The 15282-nt window shown below is 36.5% G+C and overlaps 1 pseudogene; it reads left to right on the forward strand.

Moving 5' to 3' along the window:
- The first annotated feature begins 13096 nt into the window (after positions 1-13096).
- On the forward strand, positions 13097-15027 carry LOC114029884 (annotated as a pseudogene).
- Positions 15028-15282: the final 255 nt, after the last annotated feature.

Genomic DNA, 15282 nt, shown 5'->3' on the forward strand with positions numbered 1-15282 from the left:
AGTCCTTTGTCAGTATTAGAGCAGTTGGAGAGAAAAAAAAATTTTATGTATGTGTATAGATAGATAGATAGATAGACAGATAGACAGATAAAAAGAGGGTACAGGGTGAGTTGAAGATGAAGGGGTGATATCTGGAGAACAAAATTAAAGGGTGAGAGAGGATTATACTGGGAAAAGGAGAATGGGAGAGTTAGAGTGGGGTAAATTATCTCACATAAAACAGACAAGAAAAGGCTTTTACAATGGAGGGAAAACGGGAGAAGGTGAGAGAGAATGAGTGAATCTTATTCTCATTAGATTTGGCTTAAGGAGGGGATAACATACACACTCAATTGGGTATGGAAATCTATCTTACCCTATAGGAAAACAGGGGTAAGGGGACAAGAGAGCAGGGGGATGATAGAGGGGAGGGCAGATTGGAGGAAGGGGTAATCAGAAGCAAACACTTCTGAGGAGTGACAGAGTCAAAAGAGAGAATAGAATAAATGGGGGTTGGGTAGGATGAAGGGAAATATACTTAGTTTTTCACAACATGACTACTATGGAAGTGTTTTGCATGACTACACATATATAACCTGTATTGCGTTTCTTGCCTTCTCAATTGGGGGGGGGGGAGGGGAGGGAGGAAGGGAGAAAATTTGGAGCCCAAAATTTTAAAAACAAAAGTTAAAAAAAATTGTTTACACATGCACCTGGGAAATAAGATATACAGGAAAATTGAAAGGGAAGGGGATAAGAGAAGGAGGGGAGAGATAGAAGGGAGGGCAGATTAGGGGTATTCAGAATGCATGCCATTTTGGGGTATGGGGAGGGATGAGATGGGGAGAAAATTTGGAACTCAAAATCTTGTGGAAGAGAATGTTGAAAACTAAAAATAAATAAAATAATTAAAAGATAATTTTTTGTTAGTTTGATATAGCACTGAATAAGCAAATTGGTTTAGTCAGAATTGTCATTTTTTTATTGTATTAGCTTGGCCTACCCATGAGCAATTGACATTTTCCTATTTGTTTAGATCTGACTTTATTTATGTAAAAAGTGTTTCATAATTGTGTTCATATAGTTTCTGGGTTTGTCTTGGCCAGTAGACTCTCAAATATTTTATATTGTCCACAGTTATTTTAAATGGAATTTATATTTCTATCTCTTCTTCCTGAGTTTTATTGGTAATATATAGAAATGCTAATGAATTATGTGGGTTTATTTTACATCATGCAACTTTGCTAAAGTTTTTAATTATTTGAAGTGGTTTTTTAGTTAATTCTCAAGGATTCTTTAAGTATACTATCATATCATTTGCAAAGAGTGATCGTTTTGTTTCCTTATTGTCTAGTCTAATTCCTTCAATTTCTTTTTCTTCTCTTATCACTAAAGCTAACATTTATAGTACAATATTGAATAATAACAGTGATAATGGACATCCCTGTTTCTCCTCTGATCTTATTGAGAAGCCTTCTAGCTTATTCCCATTACAGTATCTGTTGATGGTTTTAGATACTACTTATCATTTTATGAAAAGCTCCATTTATTCAGTGGGCAGAAGTCACTAGCCACTGTAAGGATGAGGGTGAATATAAAAGACCTGATGGTACTTGTGCAGAGCTTGAAAGAAAACTATAGACTCTAAGGAGTAGAGATGAAGAGGAAGAAAAGTGGTACACTCACTGTGACAGGTGATAGGTCACTTGTGAGGAATGGCAAGTAGGTCAACTTAGTTGGAAGGTAGATGAAGAGGATTAATGTGTAATAAGTCTTGAAAGATGAGCCAGATCCAATTTGCTTTCAGTGTGAAAGAGAGGAGTTTGTATTTTATCCTAGGGATAGCAAGGAGTCAGGGGAGTAGCTTGGCCAGATCAGTGCTTCAGCAATCACTTTGACAGATTTTAAGAAAACTAGAATGGAGAGGGGGAGATTCAAGGTGGAAAGACCAATTAAGTCCAGTAGACATCTCAAATTCAATGTGTCCAAAACAGAACCCATTATCTTTCCCCCTAAATCCACCCTACCTCCTACCTTCCCTATTACTGTAGAGGACACACCATCCTCCTAGTCCCTCAGGCTCACAATCTAGGAGTCATTCTATATTCCTCACTCTCTCTCACCCTCCTATATCCAATCTGTTGCCAAGGTCCTCTGATTTCACTTTTACAACATCTTTCAACTGTGCCCTCTTCTTTCCTCTGATACTGCCACCACTCTGGTAGCAGGCTCTCATCACCTTATGCCTTGCTTACTGCAGTAGCTGGTGGATCTGCCTACCTCAAGCATCTCTCCAATCCAGTCTATCCTACATTCAATCACTAAAGTGATTTTCCTAAAATGCAATGTTACCCTCCCCACCCCCCCTACAGTAAACTCCAGTGACTTCCTATTTCCTCCAGAAGTAAATAAAAAATGTCATTTGACATTCAAAGCCCTTTATAACCTTGCTGCCTCCTCCCTTTCCCATCATCTTATACTTTACTCTCCAACATGTACTCTTTGATCCAGTGACACTGACCTCCTTATGGTTTTACGAACAAGACACTCCATCTTTCAGCTCCAGGCATTCTCTCTGACTGTCCCTAATGTCTGAAAGACTCTCTTTCTTCCACTTTGACTACTGACCTCCCTGGCTTCATTTAAGTCCCAAATAACTCTTACCTCTTAAGCTTTCCCCAACCCCTCTAAATACCAGTGCCTTCCTTCTGATAATTATTTCTTATTTATCCTCTACATAATAGTTCATTTTGTATATATCTGTTTGCATGTTGTCTTCCCTGTTAGATTGTAAAATTGAGGGCAGGGACTGTCTTTTGCTTCTTTTTGTATCTCCAGTGCTTTTCACAGTGCCTGCCACATAGTAGATGCTTGATAAATGTTTATTAAATTGAATCTGAGTTCAGCTAAAAGTCAATAAGAGTCTGTAGTAGGTTGATGATAGTGTGGAGTGGGAAAAAGATTAACAGATAAAAGAAATGTTATGGAGACAAAATAAACAACATTTGTCAATAGGCCTATGAGGTTAGTAATATAGGTATTATTTGTACCATTTTATGGAAAGTGGATAATAAAAATATCTGAGATGTGTAACTATATAAATTTTTTTTAATTCCCAAAGTACTTTACATACATTATCACAATAATACTACAAGAATTATTTTCATTTTATTAATTAGATTAATGACATTTAGAGAGTTTAACATGAGAAGCACCTGTCACATAATGAAACAAATGCTGGATTTTAGGCTTAAAAAACTATAGTTTGAATCCTTGCTATTTTTTAGCCTATTAGTTATGTGTCTTAGGTCATTTACCTTTTCTGTGATATAAGAAACTGAAGCACAGTTTTGGAAAGCAATATGGTAAAATGAAGAGTGAAGATGTCCCAGATTTGAATCACATTCATCAGACACCATTTAACCAAGTCACAACCACAGTGTGAATCAGACAATTCTCTGTTGATCCATCATCTGCGTTGGTTGACATGGTTCCCACAGCAGGAGAAGTTTCTGACTGGAAAATCAAAACAACGACAACAATAAAAATGGGTATTATCACTATGTATGTACTTATCTTCTGACACTTATTAGATGATAAAAATGGCAATCCTTAAGGGTAGAGCCTATACCATGCTTTGTGTTCTTCCTCCCTCAAGGGTGTGACTTGCACATAAAAAACTTTTAACAAATTTGATCATTTGAATAAAGTCACAAAATCACATGTGGCTCCTGTTTGGTTCCTTTCATTTGTTTCTCAAACAGTCCCACATTCTAGTTTTTACTGCTTGTTCTAAAGTGGAGTATTTCACACTGCAACATTAAGAAGCATTGATCTCTTTGGGAATTTCTGAACCTTAACTAGAAATTCTGCCTCTCCCCACCCAGTTTCTCATATAACAATTTTGAGTGGTCTAAATTTACCATATATAGTCACAATAAATTAAAAAAAATTTTTTTCAACAAGGATGGCAAAAGTCCTTATAAGGATAAAGTCATGGCTATCACACTAAGGGATCAAACTTCTCCAAGTTCAAATAGCCCAAAATATCAATGGTCAAGCTTAAGGAGATAGAAAGTAAGGATGGATTTAAGGAATTAACAATCAATATTATTTAGAAGAGTGTCACTTGGCTCTAATATGGGTCAAAAGACAATAACTCTAAATGTATACATGAACAAAGGATCACAGGATTTAGAGGTTGAAGGCATCTTAGATAATATGTAGTTCAATCCTTTTATTCTACTGATGAAGAAACAAAAGCCCAGAGTGGAGAATTCAATTCAATAAACATATATTAAACACCTACTCTGTGCCTGGCATTGTGCTAGGTGTTGGGGATACAGAAAGAGGCAAAAGACAATCCCTACTTTCAGAGAGCTTACAATCTAATGAGAAGCCTGCAATCTAATGACAAATGTCAAAGCCCACAGTAAAATAGATAGAAAATTGAAGATTTGGGATTAAAATCCAGGTCTTCTGATTCCAAATGTGATTGTGGAAGAGTTTCCATATAACATCCATGGTTATTGGACTTCTGGTTCCGAGATTGGTCTATTTTCTCATTAAATTAATTAATTATTAATTATCAATTAAATGTCTAAATCAGTTTGTACGTGGTATAAAACAGAACATCTTGCCCCTGTGTAAATAAATCATTAATAAGCATCATTATCAGATTAGACTTAAGCTTCATATAAAAATATTTACCTTTTTTCCCTTTAGTCCTTAGACATTTACCCTTGTAAATGGCAATAAATTTAAAGATGTCACCAACAACACTAAAACACTAATAATCTTGGTGCTTTTCTACATCATTTATTAGAGGCAAATTTTTTAAAAAAAAAGCACTTTCTAAGTTAAGCCATATTTCCTGGAACAAAAATGTAATTGAATTTCACATTTCTAGTTGTGAGTCTATCCTCAGTTGTGAAGCTATCTTTTCAATAGCCCCACCACTGGAGATGATAATCCCCTTCAAGACAGTCTTCCCTGTTTAGTTCCCTTACTGAATAACCCCTTCTCTTGCTAGGAAATTAATATCAGTTTAATGGTATGAGACCATGATTGAAAGAGACCTGGAGGTGAAGTATGTTTTCTTTAATTTCCTCTGCAATGGCCATGGTTTTGATTGTGGAACAGAAGGTATGGATTTATAACATGATGTGTGATTGAGCAACAGCTGTCAGCAATAGAATTCTACAAAATTTTCATAATGAAAACTCAAACCATGCAAAATGTACCTGGCTTTGGGTTTCACTACAAAGCTCCAAACTCAGTCTAGATTTTGGAAAGATCTGGTCTGAGTTATATATTTTTGCCAACTTCAACCCCCTCCACTCCAACTCTCCTACCTCTTCCCCATTTCAAATCATTGTTTCTATAAGCAGAGCCCACTATAGTCTGTCATTTGTACATTTGTGGCTCTAGGTTCTCTTTCTTTGCTGTGATGGGATGTTGTCTTGAGATGTGGAATGTTGGATTTTTTTTTTCACTTCCCCAAAATCCAGGCCCAAAGGATGAAAAAGGATTTGATTCTTTTATCTATCAAACATCAAAGGTTATATGAGGGTATATTTCAAAACCTTACCCCTTCCCTTTCAAAACCTTTCACCTTCAAAAGAGACAGGACCTAAAAATGGAACAAAATATGAAAGCCTGTCATACTTTACCAATTTAATCATTATTGTCAGTTATTGAACAGACTGTTAAATCGGAAGTCCAGAAGACTGAGTTCCATCACTCAGGTGGTAGAAAGCTATTTTCACTCCTCTACATTATTGTTCATTATGATAAATGGGGTGAAAATAACCACAACTTATTGAAAGGGTAAATGAACTGATATTTACACAGTAATAGTCATGTTGTATGATAACTAACTTTGATAGACTTAGCTCTTCTCAGCAATGCAACAATCTAAGACATTTCTAAAAGTCTCATTATGGAAAATGCTATCTACATTCAGAGAAAGGACTATGTAGTTTGAATGCAGATCAAAGCATAATATTTACTCTTTTTTTTCTTCTATTTTGTTTTGTTTCTTCTTTCTTGTGGTTCCTCCTATTGGTTCTAATTCTTCTTTACAACATGACTAATATGACAATATGTTTAATAGGAATTTATATGTAAAGCCTATATCAGATTGCAGGCCATCTTGAGAGGGAGGAGAGGAGAAAGAAGGAGAAAATTTAAAACTCAAAAGTTTATGGAAGTTATTGTTGAAAACTAAAAGTCAATTAAGTAATTAAAAAAAAAGAGATCCCTCCCAACTCTGACATCCAGTGATCTTGGGATTCTTCATTTTAAATTTTCGAGAAAGAAATGTAGACATTCCATACATGAGATCCCCATTTTTAAAGTTCTAGCTCTCATTCCAAGTGTAACTACCTTGGCCAAGCAAAGCAGTAAGTCTGCAAAGGGCTTACCTAATCTGAATCTGAACTAGTAATCATACCTGGTTTGTGCATCATTTAAAAAAAATTCCTTTTCATTCTTTTCATGTTGCTGTGGTTTAGATTGTTATGATTTAACATGAAGGTCATGAAAAGATAAAGCACCTAAATACTGTTTTCTAATTTTGTTAATGTTTCCAGCTCATTTCCTATTTTCCTGCTGATATTACAAAATCCCTGCCAAAAGTGTTCAGGCAAGTAGAGGAGATTTAAATAACGGACATCCGATCCAAACTTTTGTGGATAATTAGAGGATTGAGTATCTTGAAGAATAAGGCCATTTTTTTTATTACTCATAAATAGTTCACTTCTATGGATGTTTTATTACCTAGTGAGGGAAAAAGTACACTGCAGGAAACACTGACACACTTTTAAGAGTATTCACTTCATATTCTGGAGAGCCAAAACCAGCATAAAATAACCCATTTTCATCAACTATGCCCAAAATGTGTTTGTTTCTCTGTGCTTAAGAAAAAAAGGGGGGAGGGGAGCCAGCTGCAGAAACAGATGTACTAAAATATCTAGCTATCACATAGCCGGCCCAATTGGAACTAGATATTGCTGGTGCCCTATAGGAAGAACTTTTAAATTCTGCAGTGGTTGCAGCAAAAATGACAAAGGGATCAGAAATTATTTATTCAGCAGGATGTAATATCACTTCCTGCAGACTTGAACTTGAGCAACCCACATTGTACTTGGCCATGTCATTCTGCAACCAACCCCTCCCACCCTACCCCAATGCAAAAAATGCTCAGTATGGTGCACTTGGGGAAAACATTATCACCCTACACTCACAAAATCAATTTTTAAAAACTGGCAGTCATTCCCGTCTAATGTTGGATTTCCTTTTTTAGTTGAATTAAATATCCTTCCTACTTGAGATATACTAACATTCATCAGGTGCTTGTTCCTAACTATAAGAAGTTGAAGAAAATGGAAGTTATGTGAAAGGAAAATGTTCATGACTCAGAGGAGTGAAACAAATTACATATGTCATCATTCTTAGCATCACAGATTTAGAGGTATCTGAAAGGTATCTGAGAAATCATTTGGTCCAACCCATATATTTCACTGAAAGGGAAATGGAGGCCCAGAAAGGATGAGTTGCCCAAGCCTACACAGGTACCAAGTTAAAAAAACAAAAACAAAAACTAAGGTTTGAACCCATGTCCACTTAGTTAAAGGACCATAGATCCAGAGCTGGAAGGGACCTCAAAGGTCATGTTGCCCATTTCCCTCATTTTTACAGAGAAGGAAACTGAGGCCTGAGGAGGTTGAATGATTTGCTCCAGATCACAGAGGTCACAAACAGCAGAGCTGAGATTTGAAGTCAGTGTCTCTGACTCCCAAGCCAGATTTCTTTCTACTTTGCCATTCTGCCTCAGTTTCTCTCTAAAGGTGAGAACATTCATCCCTATCAGAAGACTTATGTTTAAGCTCCAACTCAAATGCTTCATTGCCATATGACCCTCCAGAATCAGCTTTAAAGAAATATGCTTCTGGGGGAAAGATCACAGAATTTGGAAGCAAAAGACTTGAGTTCAAATCCTTGTTCTGCTTCTTACTACCTGTATGATATTAATCAACTCACTTGACCTCTCTGGGTCTCATTTTCCTCATTTGTAAAATGGACTAAATGGCATCTTAAGTTCCTTCTATTTCTAAATCTGTGATCCTATACTCCTTTAATCTCCTTTCTTCCTTGATGTAAATAAAGGATTGTATACTTACTGAGTTCAAATGACATTAAGATATTGTTGGAAAACATTTCCATGAGATGAAGTAGCTACTTAATGGGATTTTCTAGCATTCTTATTATGCTTGATCCGTTTTACATTTTATAGTACATGAATAAACAATAAGCATAGAACAGTCAAAGGCTCATAATCAATAATCATAATATTATAATCATAGTGATGCTGATTATAGGAACAAGGCCAGCCACAGACAAAACTATGAAGTTGTCAGATTGCATTTTCCTCCCCTAGTTTCCTTTTCTATTCCCTTTTCTCCACTCCATATTGTCTCACATGTCTGTAAGTTCTTTTTCTTCATCCTGACTGCCTATAAAATCCTCCCACCAGGAAAGGATCTGGTAAATTCTTTCACACTAAGACTGATAAGCCATAATATCTTACTTCTCTCTGCACATTTTTTTTTTATTTTCTTGGAGGAGAAAGGAATGATGCTTCAGTTAGAGAACTAAATGGGAATGAATATTTTTAACTCCAGGTCTCCCTATTCCTAAAATCCTTCACTTGATCTTGCCATCCATTACACAGTCATATCTCCTCTCCTTTTCATAGACAAAGTCTAGAAAAGAGATGTGTACATTCTGTGCTTACATTTATTCACTTCTTACTCACTTCTAAACCCCTTGTAATCTGGCTTTCTATTCTGCCACTATACTGAAAATGCTCTCTGCAAGATTACCACTGCTAATTCAATGATGTGATCTCAGTCATTATAATACTATATATGACTCTTTTGTATATATCTTGATCTCAGTGATCACCCCTCTTCCAAACACTCTCTCTTGGCTTCCATGATACTACTTTCTCTTACACCTTCTACTTATCTGAACACCCAGATCAATCTTCTTTGCTAGATCATCATACATCTTTTATCTATTAAATACAGGTTTCCCTGAATACTCTCTTCCTGGTTTTTCCTCTTCTCCCACTTTATTCTCATGATGATCTCACCAAGTATCATAAATTCAAAGATTTTTTTCTAAATAGATGACTCCCAAATCTAGGTACAGCTCTATTCTTTCTCCCAACATCAAATTCAGTGTAGCCAATTCCCTGCTAGACACTTCTGTGTGTCCCTTCAGCATCTCAAACTTAACACCTCCAAAACAAAACTCATTTTCCTCCCTCTTCAGCATGTCCTTCCTCCTATATCAAGTATCCATCATCTCTCCAGCAACCCAAGTTCATAATCTCAGAGTCATCCATGACTTATGTTCCTCTTCCTCATCTCCCACATTCAATCAGTTACCAAATCTTATCATGTCTATGTTCACAATATCCATAGGACCTGGATCCTCTCCATTCAGTTAAAACCCTAGTTCAGGCCCTCATCACTACTCTCAGACTACTGAAATAGGTCCCTATTTGATATCTTGGGGGGTAGCCTCTCTCTCTCTTCTCCATACAACTCTCAAATAAATAATCCAAAGACGTCCACCTTCCATTTCTATACCTTCTCACAGAATGTCTTCCATATGTAAAATGCATGTTTTTTGTTTGTTTTGTTTGTTTGTCTTTACCTCTGTCTCACAGAATCCCTAGCTTCCATCCAAGTTCAGGTCAGGTACTACCTTATGTTTGAATTTTTTTATTTATCTCCCCAGCTGTTGTACTCTCCTTCCTCAAATTATCTTTTCCTTTTTCATGTGCATATCATATATCTTATTGAATGTAAGATCTTTCAGGGAAGGGACTATCTTGTTTTTCTCTTTAAATTTGCCAGTACAATGCTTTGCAATAAAGATTAAATAAAATTTTTTTAAATTTAATTTAGCAAGAGATTTTTTTTTCTGGTATTGAAGAGCTTACTTCACGTAGGTAACTATCTACTCATAAATCCAGCTCCGGGTGAAATAGGTGAAAGATAGTAGCAGCTGAATCAAGAGGATACAGGCTAGTGTCTCTAAATGGTGAAATCAATAGAACTCACCTCACAAGGTTGTTATGAAGATCAAATGAGGTAACAGATAACATTTATAAAGCAGTTACCTTAGTGCTTGGCCCACAGTAGATATTATGTAAATGACATCCATCTCTGGAACTAGGTTGGTGGTAGAGTGAGTGGGGAGAAGTGAATGGATATGTGAGTTGTAGTGGAAGTAGAATCAATTAAATGAGGCACCTGATTGGCTAAGTAAAGTGAGGGAGAATGAGGAGTCAAGGATGGTTCTAACATTGTGCTCCTGGGAGAGTAAAAGGATAGTGTTAGCCCTGACAGAAACTGTACTTCAGGAAAATGGGTGAGGTTGAGGGAAAGATAATGCTATTTGTTTAAGATACATTGAGTTGGAAATGCCTACAGAAATCCAGTTCAAATTGTTCAATAGACAGCTAAACAAAAATAGAAATTATTATTATTAACAGTAATAATGATGATTAAAACATTTATATAGCATTTTGAGATTTGCAAAGTGTTATCTTATTTGATCCTCACAATAACCTTGTGAGGTAGGGGTTTTCACTACCCCCACTTTACAGATAAGGAAATTGAGGCTGAGAATGGTTAAGTGACCTGCCCAGGGTCATGCTGCTAGTTTGAGACAGTTTTTGAGTTTTAATCTTTCAGAATCACTTTATCCACTACGCAACCTAGCTATTCAGTAAAAAGATTAAGACTATATATGGAAATCAGAAAATTATCTGAAAAGGGGTGCTAATTAAATCTATGGGAATTTATGAGTTCCCTGAGATAGTGTAGAAAACAATTGGACTTTATCAACATTTATTAAGAACCTACTATGTGCTATGAGTTGTACTTTACAAATATTATCTCATTCGATAAGAGAAAGAAGAAAAAAGGCCCAGGACAAAGTCTTAGGTTGCACTCACAGGTAAGGGTGTAAGATATGAATGGTAATTCAGAAAAAGAAATTTAGAAAGGGGTGGAAAGTCAGGAGGAAATCCAAGAGAAAGAATCATTATGAAAACCCAAAGAGGAGAGAATGGCCAGGGGGAGTGTCAAATGCTGCAAAGAGGTGAAAAATGATGAGTATGATGATAAAAGACTCATTGTTGCCATTAGCAGGAAGGCAAAAAGCATTTATTATGCACTTACTATGTGCTAGTCACTGGGAATAAAATACAAGCAAAAACAAAGACAGTCCCTGGCCTCAAGCAGCTTAAATTCTAATGGGGGAAGACAGTACATAAAAAGGAAGCTGGAGGGGGAGATTTCTGTTCCCATTAAGGTTTTGTTAAAAGACTGAAAACCAAATTTCAGAATCATACTTTCCTTATAAAATAATTAGAGAGGAACTCATGATAATGAATAATTATTACAGTATTTATTCACACCAGGAATTTCGCTTTTGCCCATATTTTGCATTTACTTTTACAATTACATCTTATTTCTTTTGATATTACGTAATTGGCACGAGGGCAAGGATTGTTTAATTTTTGTCCTTGTATCCTCATGTATGGGAACAAAGCAACCACCTAAATGATCATTGAATTAGACTGAGTTTAATTTAATTAGTAAGTTATGCTGGACACAGATTCTCTACTTGTTACCATGGCTTATAGACTAGTTGTTCTAATAATAGGTGTATAGGCTTATTTAAAAGTAATGAAATGTTCAGTGACATCTATGTTTTTCCCCCAGCTTTTTTAAAAACAAACAAACAAAAAAAAAAAAACTAAAGTGAATTCTTCCCACTTTTCCTGGAAAAGTTTATCGTCCTTCCCATAAAGACTATCTTTGCCTGAAGTCCCATTCAGAGGTATATTTAACAATAAAACAAACAAATTGAATGGGCTAAACATGAGTGAACATGTGAGATTTTTCACAGTTGAGGGCAATTGCTATCTTTTCCAGATAGATGATAGATAGATAGATAGATAGATAGATAGATAGATAGATAGATAGATAGATAGATAGATAGATAGATAGATAGATGATAGATAGGAAGGAAGGAAGGACAGTGGCAGGTACTATGCTAAGTGATTTTTACAAAAATTATCTCATTTGATCCTCACAGTAACCCCAGCAGTGCTATCATTATCTCCATTTTACAGCTGAGGAAACTAAGACAAATAGAGGTTAAGTGACTTGCCTAGGATTACATAGTTATTAAGTGTCTGAGGCTGGATTTGAATTCAAGTCTTCCTGACTCCAGGACCAGAGCTTAATAATAATAATAATAATAATCTATTAATATTTATACAGCACTTACTATGTCCCAGGCACTGTGATTAGTGCTTTACAAGTGTTATCTCATTTGATCCTCAAAACATCCCTAGGAAGTAAGTGCTATCATTGTTGTAATTTTATAGACGAGAAAATTGAGGGTAAGTCACTTGGCCTGGGGTCACATAGCTATTAAATGTCTGAGGCCAGATTTGAATCAGTGCTTTATCCACTGTGCCATCTAGCTGCTTAGAATGATAGAAAGATATGCAAAACTCTACCCAAAATAAACTCAGTAGACTGACAATTCATATTTCTTAAGTGCTTTGTGGTTTACAAAGTACTTTATTTACAATACTTCCTAGATTGATATTTCTAGGATATTGTTTATGTTTCATGTATACTTATTTTAAGTATTGATAATATTAAATTAATCTATTAAACCAAAGTCATGAAATTATATCCCACTATATACTTATAACCTCTCCATGTGTAGGCATTATTATACATTTAACCTACGAGGAAACTGAGATACAAAGGGTTTAGGGATCTCTAAGGTCATAGATTTTAAGCTGGAGGGGAATTTAGTAAGCATTGCTGGTAAATTCAACCCCTTCACTTTGCAAATGAGGAAACTGAGATTCAAAGAAATTTAGTGAGATGCCCAACATGGCACAGATAGAAAGTGGCAGATTCACCTGAGGGTACAAGAAGCTAGCAACATATTTACAGTGGAACCCTCATTGTCCGCCTTCCACTCCACTAACTGGCCTCCTTAACCAAGAATGAAAAAGACACTTCCTCTAGCTGTGGACATCAACAGCAATTCTCTGAAAGTCTGCTTTTGTGACTTATATGTTGCAGCCCTGTTTGAGGGCAGGGTGGGGAAGGAATCGTCTGAGCTCACAACCAGGTGTATCTAATACTTTGCCTAGTCCTATAACAGCTGTGCCAAGGCCCTAAGCTTCTGACTTCCCTATACCACTTTTTTTTCCCTTAAAGGAGCAAGTGACCACAAAAGGCCACTAATTAGAGAAAAGTGATTCTCCATTCAAATCCAAGCATGCAAATGGTTCAAGCAGGGAGGCCCCAAACTTTGCAAATGAAGGGGTTTCTGTTCTTATAGCTCTGCAGGGCATGTTGTTATGCTCTCTGCAGTTGGAAGGGAAGAGCTGAGGTGATTAAGTGCTATATACATCGTAAATGATCAGTAATAATAGGCTATGTTCCATGGTTGTTAGTCACACACAAGGTATGCCTTAGGAAAAATTTGTGCATAAACGATTGTAGAGCAGAGACCTGTAATAATCATCAAATGAACCATACGGAGCAAGAAGACACACAGATGATGGTACTTAACTGAATGCATTTTTTCTCTCCTGATCCCCAGAGCACTGATTTGGAAGGACTGAGGATGCACAGTGGATCTCTGAGATTACCAGAGCCTAAAACACAGAAAAATTTGTAGTTAAAGCCAATGACTGGAATTTGACCCAAAAGAGAATAGGGGAAAAAAATGAGGACTCCAGAATGCCTTTAATATTACATGTCTTTTACTGAAAATTAATTAGGAGTGGAAGGGAAGAACTTGGGCTCTTGCCTCCTCTCCTGAGGAACATATACAAATGCCCATCCCATCATGAAAGTATTTTTAGCTCCTGAGGGTCTTCAGCAACCCAAAACAGGTGATCTAAGGTTTTGTTGGTGGTACACACACAATAACCTTGATCCCAGGAGACCAGAAATTATTGGACTAGAAATCTCAGCTTCTGTTTGAACCTGCCAAAGTACACATTCAGTAGGAAGAGAGGAATGTGTCACTGCCATTAAAGAACCTGGAGGAAAGTGGATGATTCCTCCTGAAATCAAAGAATTCATAGACAAAAACAAGATGAGACTGAAAGGTCCCTTAAAGATACCAATAGCAGCTAGACATCCTTCTATGAATATACTGCTTTGCAAAACTTTTGACCTTTACATAAATGTACATCCACATGTCTCCACTAAAGGCTATAAAACTCCTTACGTGGATGCAAATATTGTCATAATTTGAAAGAACACTGAAGGCAAGTACTGTGACATTGAGCATGTGATTATCAATGGTATTGTACAGTATATCAAACTCATCACTGAAGAAGCAAGTAAACGTGTTGCTGAATTTGCCTTTGAGTATGCTAGGAACAATCATCGAAGCAACGTGACTGGTGTGCAGAAAGCAAATATAACGCAAATGTCAGATGGGCTTTTTTTCCCAAAAGTGCATGAAAGTTGCAGAAAACTGTAAAGACAATAAATTTAATGAGCTGTATCTTGATACACTATGTTTGAATACAGTACATGATTCATCCCAGTTTGATTTTCTTCTGAAGCCAAACTTACATGGGGAATCCTTACTGATTTATATGCTGGCCTGATTGAAGGCTTTCATGTGACACTAAGTGGAAACGTTGGTGCCAACAGAGTCACAATCTTTGAATCAGATCACGAAATTGAGCCAGACATTGTCGGGAAGGACACTGCCAACTCCACTGCCCTGCTTCTGAGTGTTGTGATGATGTTGTGGCGCATGGGGATGCATAAACACATGGCAGAAATCAAAACCGCTTCCTGTTCAAAAATTATAGATGGAAAGAGCTTCACAAAAGATTTGGGAGGAAACAACAAATGCTCAGATTTCACAGAGAATATCTGCTGCCGAGTAAAAGACCTAGATTAAAGGAAAGCTTCTCCTGTTAGGAGCTTTGCAGCCATCACTACTAATGGACACAATAGAAAAAGGTATTGCAGACAATCTACCATCCCTATTTACCGTGCATACCGATCTACCATGCATATTTCTTGATGGAGTAAACATTCTAAATTGGGCCTTTTCTTAATAGGTTCTGTGCTCAGGCACCCAACTGATCCTCCAGTGCCTACTTCCAGGGGACTTTTTTCAAATGTTTTGTTTTATTTATGAAATGTCTCTGTG

The sequence above is a fragment of the Vombatus ursinus genome, unplaced genomic scaffold, assembly GCF_900497805.2.
Source record: "Vombatus ursinus unplaced genomic scaffold, bare-nosed wombat genome assembly UNPS02014942.1, whole genome shotgun sequence".
Lineage (NCBI taxonomy): Eukaryota > Metazoa > Chordata > Mammalia > Diprotodontia > Vombatidae > Vombatus > Vombatus ursinus.